We start from the raw sequence: 13,368 nt of genomic DNA on the forward strand, positions 1-13,368 counted from the left end.
TATTAACAACTACTTATAGAAATATATGTGCAAGTCCAGGGAAATGTTTAGAGCATGGCCTTCTACATAGCACGTGCTCAAAAATGTTAGTGACATATCTCATATTTCCTATTCAAACTTTCCATTTTTACTGTTATCTCACATTTTGAGCACTTTCTGTTCAAGGAGTATATCATTTATTTTCAAATCTACCATATCACCTTGCATTCTGTTGCCACTCTGTAAATATTTGTTCTGCTTCATACAATTATGAAATGCCACAAGACCTAAGAGGAGTGAGAAAATGCCACCTGCAAGACTGATAAAGAACCCCTTCAGGTCAGTGGATGGATGCAACTTGATCATTGAGGGACTGGCAACATTTGGGTGGGCAAAGAAAAAGAAGGACATTCCAGTTGGTATGACTGTGAGTAAATGTGTGAGATGAGAATGTTTGATGGTCAGTGAGTAGTCCACATGATTTGAAGTGGAGGATTTGTTTGTGGAAGTCTTTAGTATGTTAGCACAAAACTGAGGAGCACCTTCATTAATAAGGCACTAAGTCTGGAATTTTTCCTGCAGGCACTGGGGAAATTGAACATTTTGACATTAAAGAGGGATATAATGAAAGCAGTGCTTCCTCAAGATTAATCTGGTGGTGGTGTGTAGATTTATTTGGGAAACCAGTCTCCTGGCTAGTTTGTTCCCTGAACTAGGGCAGTAGTCATGAAAATGGAAGATTTGAGCCAAGAGAAAACCGGCAGGACTTGGCAGTTGAATCTAAAAGTTGAAGAAAAGAATAATCAATTTGAACTTGAAATTATCATAGTCGGCTGCAGTGGCTCATCCGGTAATCCCAGCATTTTGGGAGGCCAAGGCAGGAGCATTGCTTGAGACCAGGAGTTCAAGACCAGCCTGAGCAACATAGCAACAACAGCAACAACAAAAAACCAGTGGCTGTGGCATGTGCCTGTAGTCCCAGCTACTCAGGAGACTAAGGTGGAAGGATTGCTTGAGCCCAGGAAGTTGAAGCTGCAGTGAGCCATGATGGTGCCACTGCACTCCAGCCTGTGTGACAGAGTGAGGCCCCAGGTCTGAAAAAAAAATTATCATGCCATGTATAAAAGCAGGCCACTTGGCCTCTTTCCCTTAATAGTTCTATCTTTAAAGCAGAGTTAATAAAATATAACATCTTAGCTTCACAGAGATGAGAAGAACTTAAGCAAGATACTTACTGTGAAGTATCAATATGATAATAGATGCAAGAGCTCCTAGCCCCTTGCCTAGCATAAGGAAAACAATTAATAAATGTTTGTTCATTTTAAACTATTTTTATACTTTTGGAAATGGAGCCTCATAGACAAATCAAGGCAGTTTGATAGGGGGAGAGTAGCTAAGGGAAAGAAAGGATTAAAGAAGATACTGAATCTATACTTCTTGTCTTCAAATTTGATTTACACTCTAATACATCAAACGAACCTATTTGCTGCTCATGAGTCTGAGAGTAGAATGAAGAAGGGTAACTACTTAGTTATGATTATTTATGGCTTCCTTCCCCTTCCCCTTTTATTAGGAAAATCTCAGCAGAAACTTATGGCTATAAACATATGTTTTGCTGACTCGACACAACTCAAGTTCTTTCATCATTAAATTATTTAAATGCCTTGGGAAGAAGTTATACATATTTAAGTAAGAGCAGACAGTTATTTACAATAATAAAATACACGGTCCATTCTTTTCTCTGGACCTGACCACTTCTCTGGTCCCTGAAGAGGCCATTTCCCTCCTCATACCACTTCAATTTTGGCCATAGACACAACTTCCAGTTTCCAGGAATCACTTCCAGTGTTTTTTTTCTGAGGGCCTTTGTAGTGTTAAAGACCCCCACCCCCCTCTTTTGGTTGTTTCTATAAGCTCTCTTCCAAAGAACTAAGAATACTTTAACATGTAGTCAATAAAATGAAACCACATCACTACTCTGTGTATCTAGCAGGATAAAACAATCCCAAGCTTTCTAAGAGACTCTCAGAGTGATACAGAGTAATAGTAGCTCAGTTAGTCTCACTTAAAAGTGGGAAATCCCCACCAGAATGGCCAGAATGTAAAGGAATTGCAGTTCTTAGTGTATGTAAGGATAAGATATGGAACAGCTAAAATTCTGTTTTGTTTTTTTTTTGAAATGGAGTCTCTCTCTGTAGCCCAGGCTGGAGTGCAGTTTCTGCTTACTGCAAGCTCTGCCTTCCAGGTTCACGCCATTCTCCCGCCTTAGCCTCCCAAGTAGCTGGGACCACAGGTGCCAGCTAATTTTTTTTTTTTTTTGTATTTTTAGTAGAGACGGGGTTTCACCGTGTTAGCCAGGATGGTCTCAATCTCCTGACCTCGTGATCTGCCCACCTCGGCCTCTCAAAGTGCTGGGATTACAGGCTTGAGCCACCATGACTGGCCCTAAAATTCTTATACCTTGCTGATGGGACTGTAAACTGCTACAACCACATTGCAGAACTATTTATCAGTATCTAGCAAAGCTAACATACGTATGTCCTATGACCCAGTAATTTAACTTGATCTGGTTGGTGGTTACCTAACTGTTTGTAAGGATGTATTGAGCTGTTGCTTTACTATTTATGCACTGGAGAGTATTTAAATTTTATCTCAATTAAAATTATAAGTAAATAAATAATGATATATTTGTAAACATTAAGAAAGGTAAGGAAATCCAAAGCAAAGGAAATAAATGAGTTGCCCAAGATCATCTTTAGTCTGGATTTGGAAATGTATTCTACTGCATCACTTCAACTGAACTGCCTATCAAAGAGGAATTACACTTTTAAATCATCTTATTTGATTAAAGAAATTGGGCACCTTCTTTATTAGAATGAGGGTCTGAACCTTCTGCAATTGGTAGATTCGCCAAATTTCTGCTCTGCCAAACTACGAGTAAAGAGAGGGGTTCAAGATTGAAAGACCAGGGGAAGGATGGGGAAAGGAGGAAAACAAGAGATTGAAAAGCCATTGCTGCTTCTCACTCCTACTCCTAAAGCTATTTCTAACATGGAACAATTTTGGCTAGTATCTTTATTTGATACCCATTTGACAAATTCAGATTATCTATAATGCATACAGTACTTTACATTATATTAAGAGTATATGGTCCCTTTTTATAAATGAAGAGGCTATATATCTCCTTAAGAAGTTGTCTTTGTTTATTCTTGCTGCTGTAACAAAGTATCACAGACTGGGTAATTTATAAATAACAGAAATTTATTTCTCACAGTTCTGGAAGCAGGAAGTCCCGTAACAAAGTGCCAGCAGATTCAGTGTCTGGTGGAGGTTTTATCTCTGCTTTCAAGATGGTGCTTTGTTGCTATATACTCACTTGGCAGAAGGGCAAAAGGGCATGAACGCTGTGTAAAGCCTCTTCAAAAGAGCATTAATCCCATTCACGATGAAGAAGCCCCCATGAACTAATGACCTCCTAAAGTCCCTACCTTCCAAAACTATCACCTTGGGGTTTAAGTTCCAATGCATGAATTTTGGAGGGACACACACATTCAAATCATAGCAGCAATTAATTTATAGTGATTTTTGATGTGTTGCATATCCTCCAGATAAAAGCTCACAGAATCTATTCTTACTAAGTGAGATCAACAATGAACTCTGAAACAGGTTTTCTTAACCACCCATGAGAGGCAATGAATACACCTGAGTGGATCAATTAACTGTGTAAAATTACGCACAACATTTTATGTGTATATTAGTACTTTTTTCTGTGATGGGAATCAGAGCTTTTTGGGAAGCCATGAATATGCACCTCTCAGATCTACTGCCAAGAGCATATTGACTGATGGCCCCAGCACTCTGAAATCCATTACTGAGTTGATGTCAAGGCTACACTTCCCACAGCTTGCTCCAAGACAATGGCAGGACTCCTCTGATGGCAACTCTGGCTCAAGGGCTCCCTGACAGCCTTGCTGACCTCCCTCAGAACTGTACTTCAGTCCAAGATGCATCCACTCAACCTTCCTCTCTTCCTTCCTTCCTCCCTTCTCTCTGTCCTTCACCCAGGGTCAGATCTGCTTTGAGCCTTCCCTGGCTCCCTCTCAATTTTCCCTCATAGGCACTGTCCTTAATAAATCTCTTGCATTACTAATCCCATGTAGTATCTACTTCTTGGAGGAGTTGGACTACACACGTGGTACCAGGAGTTGTCCTGGTTAACAGGTGGGGTTCGGATAGTCCCTAGCACAAAGTGGTAGTTCTATTGCTAAAGATTTCACTGATAGTGACCTGGGAAAATGTCCCAATAGAGGAGTTCAGTGGTCAGGATCATGCTTGGATACAACTTTTAAAGTAAACCACAGTGCTGTATGTTCCATGCCCTACTGTAGAGAAAGAAGTCCAGCACCTGATAGGTTTCTTTGGGTTCTGGAGGCAGCACATTCCACCCCTATGAATATTCCTCTAGCCTGTATACAAGGTGGCATGCAAGGCTGCTGGCTTTGAGTAGGATCCTGAGCAGGAATATAATCTGCAGCAGATCCAGGTTATGGTACAAGCAATCTTGCCACTTGGGCCATATAATCCAGCAGACCATATGGTATTACAGTTATTAGTGGTGGAAAAATATACGGTCTGGAGTTTATGGCAAGCTCCAGTGGGAGCAAAACAATGTAGGTCCGAGGGGTCTGGAGCAAGGACCTGCCACCCGCAGCAAAAAACGTTATGCCTTTTGAAAAACAAGTCCCGGCATGTTACTGGGCCCCAATAAAGACAAAACACTTGACTATGGGTGTCAAGTGACCATGCAGCCAGAACTACTCATTATGAGTTGGGTTCTTTCTGACCCACCCAAGTCATAAAGTCAGATAGACCTACCATCAATCCATCATACTATGGAAATGGTACATCTAGGAAGGACTCCAAGCAAGACTCAAGAACACAAGTACATTGCATAAGCAGGTAGCTCAGACCCTCATATCGTCCATAAATGATGCACCAGTTCTCCTTCCCTGGTTTGCACCTATAGCCATATGAAGGAGAGTTCACATATAAATAGCTGAAGGAGAATAAACCTCTTTCTTGGTTTACAGATGAGTCTGCTTTTTTACGTGAGTGAAAGCTAAACATGAATGATGGCTTCATTGCAACCACATTCAGAAGTGGCCCTGAAAGACAGTGAGAGGGAAAATCTTCTGAATGGGGAGCTGAAGTGGTACATCTAGTCATCTACTTTCTGTGGAAGAAGTGGTCTGAAATAATAATATTTACAGATTCACAGGCAGTGGCCAATGGTCTGTCTGTCTAGTCAGAATCCTGGAAGTGAAGACTAGATCAGAGACCAGGGGTGCTGGGGTAGGGGTATGTAAATGGACATATGGGAGTGGGTACAAAGTATGAATATCTTTGTATCACACATAACTATCCACCAGAAAATATCCGCCACACAAGCAGGGCACCATGGGCATCTACATAGAGGGTCATGTTGGCAGAGACAAAGGCCAACAGCACGGAATCCCATTTACCAAGACTGATCTAGTTAATGCTGCCTTTGAACATCCAACCTGTCAACAAAAGAGACCCATACTGAGCTCCCAGATATGACATTATCCCTTGGTCAGCCGTCAAGCCAAAAACACTGGGCGTCTTCCATTCTGCAACGGCCAGCAGTTTGTCCTCACAGGGATAGATAACCACTCTAGGCATAGGTTTGCTGTTACTTCCTGCAGAATCTCAGCCAGCATCACTATCGAGGGATTATGAAAGTCCTGATTCATAAGCATGGAATCCCATGCAACATAACATCTGACCAGAGGACCCATGTTACTACAAAGGAGGGGTGAGAATGACCCCATGATAATGAGATTCACCGGTCATATCAGGTACTACAGTGTCCAGAAGCAGCCAGCTTCAACCAGTGCTGGAATGGTCTTTGAAAGTAACTAAATTGTTGCTTTGAAGGCAACACTCTGAAAGAAGGAGGCATCATCCTTCAGGATACAGTGTATGTGTTAAATATAAGGCTTTTATCTGGTGCTGTGTCCCCAGTAGGAAAAAATACATAGATCCAGAGGACAAAGGGTGGAAGCATGAGTAGCCTTACACTGGAGGACGTTGTGCTTCTTGTCTCATCAACTCTGGGTTCTGCAGAGTTTGTGGTTATGATCCTCAAAGAGGGCCCACTCTTGCCAAGGGATGTAGGAAGGGTCCCATGGAACTCTAAGCTATGGCTGCCACCAGGACACTTTGGACTACTTGTGTCCAGGGGCCAGCAGGCAAGAAGAGGGGTCACAATTATGGCAATAATTGATGCTGATCATCAGGAGGAAGTAGGGCTGTTTTTATACAATTGGAGCATGGAGGAATGTGTGCGTGTTGCCCAGATAATACACTTTGGTGCCTCCAGGTACTCTCTTGCCCATTTATGACTTTGAATGGGCAAGTGTGGTGATTGCAACCTCAGAAGTGTGTGATTCCCAAAGGCTCAGACCTCTCAGGAATGAAGATTTGGATTAAACCATCAGGTAAAGCCAGTAAAACCTGCACAGGTGACGGCTGAGAAAGAGACAGCCCCAAGACCTGCTGCAGAACAGGGGTTGTAATTCGTCTTATTAACCTTCCTTTACTAAGTTTATCCCTCAGAAAAAGAGGTTCATGGAAACCACGTAGGATCTGCTCCCTGACCTTGTGTGGTGAAGTAGATCTGTGCAGTGCAAGGAGACTGTAGCAGCCATGAGAATGTCCCTCTCAGACCTGACTATCAGGATTATAATTGACGTGCTGCTGCTCTGAAATCCATCAACTCATTGAAGCCATGCTTCCCACCTGCTGCTTTCAGCCATGAGTAAGTGCTGCAGGGACACTAGGGCAGGCACCTCAATGGGAGATGCAGGACTCCTCTGACCTGCCCCTATGGCCCGAGGACTCATCAGCTTTGCCAAAAGTTTCTTAGACATGCATTAAAGTCTAAGGCACTTCCACCTAGCCTACCTTTGTTTTGTCTCTCCTCCACAGGGGGTCAGAATCCCCTTCTCAGTCTGATGGCACTCCTGGCCTACCCTAAGAGTCAGATGGCACTCCTAACCACCTCTCTCTCACCATTTTCCCTCACAGGTCTTTCCCTCAATGACTCTCTTGCACAGTTAACCCCATCTCAGAGGACCTGGATCAACACAGCTTTCATCAGATACTCAAAACGTTTATGACCTAAAAAAGGTTGTATACAACCCATTTGCCAGATGCTGAGTTTGTGTTCCTGCCTTAGAAAAACCAGAAACACAATATGGAGCCGTTCTTGACCCAGATCAATGCTTTCTTTCTTGCAGTATCCCTGATCCAGGTAAGTAAGATCGTGCTGAAGCATCTGGAAAAATAAATCAATGATGGGAGTAAGTTTAGGTCAAAAAGCAATTTCTCTTCCCTCTGGCCAGGCAGGCAGGTCACCCTTCCAACAGAGTCAGCCTTATTATATAAACTAGGAAGACTCAGTGGAATTTCACAAAGGCAATTCAACTGGAGAAATAGTCTGCCTTAAATTTACTTATTAAAATAATACATTAACAATACTAAATGTCCTTCCTGAATCATCCAAGAATGCAGTGCTATTAGTCACTCCAAGAACTTGAAGTGTACCACAAACACAAAGGCATGAGCTTTCTCTATCCTGAAAAATTCAGTGACAAGGGAAGATGATTGCAAACCATTTCTGGAGAAAATTAAATACATACATTTCAGGTTTTAGACAGTTAGGCTTTTTAAAAATAAAATATGTGCTTCCTAATCATCCTTGAGCTTTTCCCATGATATTAATCGTGTTCTGCCAGCAGGGAGAGGGACAATATCTACCTAATAGATCTGTTTCCCATGGGGAAGTATTTCAGAGCCTGGCAACTTCCCCTTCTCTTATTAGTGACAGGACTGATTCAGAGTGCTCCTCCTTGACCCATTTATTCATGGGTATACTATCAAGAATAGTTCCAAGCTTTCTATTTCATGGCATGATAAAAAACAAACTCAAGCAAAATTCATCCTCTGTCTTCTTTCTGTCCCATTTTTGTCCTGGTGATATTTCCTGGGTCTTTTCCCCTCAAAACATACTGTATAAAATAAAAATTTTATTTTATAAAAATGCATTGTCCCAAATCCCCCCAGATGTCAGTCCAACTTAAAGTAATGAAGAGTATGACATTTCTCGGGTAATATGTGAGCAGAGGAGAAGCTGGAGGTGGGGGTCTGGGATATAGGTGGAGTGAAGCCTTTTTCAAAGCACAAAAAGTCCCAAAAGATCTTTCTTTAACAGTAATGTTTCTGTGGAACATGCTGGTGTTCACGGCAGGATATTAGGATGAGGAGCTTGCTGGAACATCAGTAGCTGATTGAAGTTTCTCTTCATTCTTATGTCTGTAGCTGTTCCAATTGCCAAAATCATCTAGTCATTCTCTTTGGGACAAAAAGTTCTGTGAGTCCATGCCAGTTTTGTAATTTAATTTATCAGGAGACCCAATTCACCAAGTGACTTTAAATCAAGCATCTAATCTTTTGCATCTAAATTTATCTGTTTGTAAAACTGAGATTATATTGATTATCTCTTCCTCATTTTATAGGTTCTTATAAAGGAGAAAATGCCCAAATTTTAATTGAATCAATATTATAAGAGCCAAAAATAGTGTTAAAATCTATGACTCATGGGATTCTTTCAGCATTATCCATGTTTGGTTTTGCATTCATAAAAAAAAAATAGCTCTGACAGATTTTGAAGATCTAGCTTCAAACATTGAGTACTTTGAGGGAGGAAAATGACGAGGTAAAACGTTGCTAGTTAATGCTACTCGTTTAAAGGCAACAATATTACTGTTATAAAACCATCCCTCACATATAGTGTTATCTTTCAAGGAAGTACATTTCACATAACTAAAATTGAAGTTGACGTCAGCAACCCATGCTTGCAAGGATCTAGCCACATCTAGCAAATCAGGATTCCATGCAACTCTTGATCACACACCCTGCTTCACCATTTTCTTCCGATTCTCCAGCATAGAAGCTCTCAAACCACTCTGTCATCAGAAGTCCCTCCTTGCTGGGTAGAAAAAGAAATAGCAAGAAAACAGTCCATTTTCGAGGGAATGGGGAGGGGGAATTGCCAGAAACTTTCACGTCAAAAAGTGTGACTCCATCGCACTATGATCTGGCTCTCATCTACCATATTATATATTTATAAATCTAAACATATTTCCTAAATTATTTTTGCTACTAGCATATGGAGAGTAATGGTTCTCACTGGAGACAGAAGCAAGCCATTTGACATGGAAATAACAATCGCTTCTGTCTCTAGTTGGTCAACCGCAGCTCCAGCAGTAATTGAGTTGGATGTTTTCCAAGTCTTCATTCACAGAGTTGTTCATAATGATGTCTATGAACAACTTTTTCCTTTAAATTTCACAGAGGCTTTTTCCTCTTAAATTTCACAGAGCACCTTTCAAAACAAAAAAGATGGTAAAAAATTCTTTTATATATATATATGTAAAATTGTGATACACACATACATCTTATTATCAAATACAAAGTTTTAATAATGACTGATATGCATTAAATAATTTATTTGAAATTTTGTAAATGGCATATGCCATTCCAGACAGGTAAATTAGGTTTGGGAAAAATGTGTGCTATGAGCTAGCTTTTGTATTAGAGCACCTATTGTATTCTACCTTGTATTATTGCTCTTTGTTAACAAGTTCATCTCCATTAGCTTACAAATCTTTTGAATACAATGGCAGTATCTTTTATTTCTTTGTATTTTCTAAAGCGGTGAGATGTGGTTCATGGAGAGGAGCTGGTCTGGGAACAGTTGGTTGCCAGTTTGCAACAAGATAAGTACACAAATTGAGAGTACATATTTAAGATCTTTTGTAGAAATTTACTATTACCATACCGTCTAAGTACATGATGAGTACGCTCGTCTAGTAGAACAAGGCATAGGCCAGATTGAGTGTTGTTGAACTGGCTAGAATGACTTGCATGTGGTGTGAGCTGTATACTTGCCCTGGGCAGCAGAACCATGTATTGGTCTGGCTTGCAATTAATTAGGAATAAAAAGAACAGAACTGGTACTTTAATGCAGATAGTTTGAAAAACACTGCTCTAAATAAGGAGTTGGCAAACTATGGCTTGTTAGTCACATCTTACTGGTCACCTACCTGTTGTTGTATATAAAGTTTTATGGGAACACAGTCATGCTCATTCATTTGTTATATATGCTGTTTTCACACTAGAGAGGCAGAGTTGAGTAGCTCCAACAGAGACTGTATGGTTCTCAAAGCCTCAAATATTTACTACTTGGCCCTTTACAGAAAAGGCTTGCTGATCCCTGTTCTAAAGTAACATTTTTTAAAAAAACTTTGACTGTAATTGACAGTAAGAAATGCATTTTACTTAGCGAACAAGTAGATACATACATATATCTATCTAAAAGTTTTAGAAAAACAATTTACTCATACTATGTGGGATGCACTTTGATATTTCTATTCTATTCTGCTTTAATTGTATTAAAAATAATATCGAACACAACATAGTAAATTTATATTACAACCAATTATAGATTTTTACCATAATTTGAAAATTACTGCTCTAGCATGTTGCTTTGCACATTTATTTATTGAATAATTTATTAATATATATTAATATCAGAGTTATTTACCTTCCATGTCACATAGAGTTTACTGATATTCATTATTATCCACACCTTCTTGTACCACAAGGACTGAAAGCCTGGAAATTATATTTCCCAGATTCTTTTGCCATCACAGTTCCAGTTAGAGTTTGATATGAGAGACATTGAAAGTGGAATGAAGGAGGAGCTATTATTTCACAATAGAAGGCAATGGGCATCAGCAGACAAAGACAAAAAGCATGGGGTTTTGCCACCCACTTCCAGGCATCTGCCTTAGCATTCCCCTCTCCAGTGCTGCAGGCAGCTGATATCATTGCTGGTAGCTTCCCTGTAATTCAACATATTTGGTGAGATATAGATCATTCATCACATTTTGTCATGGTTGTGTTTGGGATATTTGGGGCTTCCTAGTCGATTCCACTTGAGAAGAAGTGTTCAAAAAAGGAATTAACTAGAGACAGAAATTAATTCCATTTTCTAGGCAGCATATGGGATAATCAATGACCTGAGGAAAGATCCCTCCAACTGGTGAAAAATTTGAGGGGAGAATTACAGAAAGGAAGAGTTATAGTCAGTGGTGTGCTGGTAAATGTTTAACAACTGGCTCTCCTGGGGGAAAAAATCCATGATTTACAGGGTTTGACTATTTCCATGGTGTAAATACTCCCACAATGGCCAATATCAAGCTAGCAATGTGGAATCAATGAATGTGAAGTTGGAAAGGGACACCCACAATCAGCTCTGCAGGTTAGTGGGAGCTGGCTACAACACATTAGATATAATCTTATCAGTGGGGTGTCCAGGGCAGCCCCACCCTGTATCTGTTGTTCATACCTGCCATCTTTCACTTCCCAAAGTATTTTATTTAATAGAGTCTATTCTTGTTATGCACAGTAGTTATGTTCTATAAATTGACTGCAAACACCAAATTGGTGAATACTGAACTATCACTCCTAGGTAAAACATAAGGTCAGGTTCCGGCAAGACTCTGGTCACATTTTTATCAACAAATCAATATATTACCTTGTTTTCTGTGTGTTCTTGTTTAAAGACACCTTATTTAATGTGTACTGTTGGTTCATTATACATTAACATATAGTTATAGATTATACATTGAGCTCACGGCCAATAACACTATCTCACACCTGAAGGACACTTATCTGACATATATATTTTCTTTTTAAGAAATATTATACGCCAGGGTGGCTCACACCTGTAATCCCAGCATTTTAGGAGGCCGAGGCGGGCGGATCACGAGGTCAGGAAATCGAGACCCTCCTGGCTAACACGGTGAAACCCCGTATCTACTGAAAATACAAAACATTAGCCGGGCGTGGTGGCGGGCGCCTGTAGTCCCAGCTACTCGGGAGGCCAAGGCAGGAGAATGGCATGAACCCAGGAGGCAGAGCTTGCAGTGAGCCGAGATCCCACCACCGCACTCCACCCTGGGCGACAGAGCGAGACTCTGTCTCAAAAAAAAAAAGGAAAAAGAAATATTATAGCCTTCTTGTGTTTATGAACAATAGCAGCACTTCGGCACTACACATGGAGGCCACTTTAAACAGCAAAATCATTAAGTAAAAGCATAAAAATGGGGAAAATGTGGCAGTAAATAGACCATGAAAAGAACACTTGTTTACAGTGTAAGAGCTGAAACAAGTAGGCAGGGTGTCACCTTGTTCAACCTAAGCAAGGAGAATGCATGTTGAGTGGCTAAAATTTTTTGTCACTCTGAGCAGGTCTATGAACAATGGCAAAAGCACCACAAGTAGAGATTTTGGTGTTATGAATACACTTTAGCAAGCAAGCAAATCTCTAAATACAATATCCATGAATAATGAAAACTGACTGTATATTATGATTACCCTAGTTATTTTTTAAAGATTTTTATTGATACATAATAACTGTAAATATTTATGGGATGCATGTGATATTTTGATACATGCATACAATGTGTAGTGATCAAATCAGAGTAATTAAGATATCCATCACTTCAAACATTTATCATTTCTTTGTATTGGGAACATTTCAAATCTCCTAATTATTTTGAAATATATAGTAAATTACTGTTAACTATAGTCACCCTACTGTGCTATTGAACACTAGAACTTATTCCTTCCTATCTAATTGTATTTTTATATCCATTAGTCAACCACTCTTCATCCTCCCATCCCCATTACCCTTCTCAGCGTCTGGCAGCCATCATTCTACTTTCTACCTCTATAAGATCAACTTTTTATTTATTTATTTATTTATTTATTTATTATTATTATACTTTAAGTTGTAGGGTACATGTGCATAACGTGCAGGTTTGTTACATATGTATACTTGTGCCATGTTGGTGTGCTGCACCCATCAACTCGTCATTTACATCAGGTATAACTCCCAGTGCAATCCCTCCCCCCTCCCCCCTCCCCATGATAGGCCCCTGTGTGTGATGTTCCCCTTTGTAGGGACATGGATGCAGCTGGAAACCATCATTCTTAGCAAACTATCACAAGAACAGAAAACCAAACACCGCATGTTCTCACTCATAGGTGGGAACTGAACAATGAGATCACTTGGACTCAGGAAGATCAACTTTTTTAGCTCGCACATGAGTGAGAACACACAATATTCATCTTTCTGTGCCTGGCTTATTCCACTTAACATAATGTTTTCCAGTTCCATCCATGTTGCTGAAAATGACAGAATTTCATTCCTTTTTGACCAAATAATATTCCATT

General features: G+C 40.1%; 1 long non-coding RNA gene across 1 annotated transcript in view; it reads right to left on the reverse strand.

Moving 5' to 3' along the window:
- Window positions 1-3,164: 3,164 nt before the first annotated feature.
- LOC144338502 (uncharacterized) overlaps window positions 3,165-13,368 on the reverse strand; it is a 68,648-nt gene continuing 58,444 nt past the window's right edge. The window contains exon 3 of the long non-coding RNA XR_013412721.1: window positions 3,165-9,448. This is a non-coding gene — a long non-coding RNA (uncharacterized LOC144338502). The remainder of the gene's footprint in view (window positions 9,449-13,368) is intronic.

Source organism: Macaca mulatta, chromosome X (assembly GCF_049350105.2).
Source record: "Macaca mulatta isolate MMU2019108-1 chromosome X, T2T-MMU8v2.0, whole genome shotgun sequence".
NCBI lineage: Eukaryota > Metazoa > Chordata > Mammalia > Primates > Cercopithecidae > Macaca > Macaca mulatta.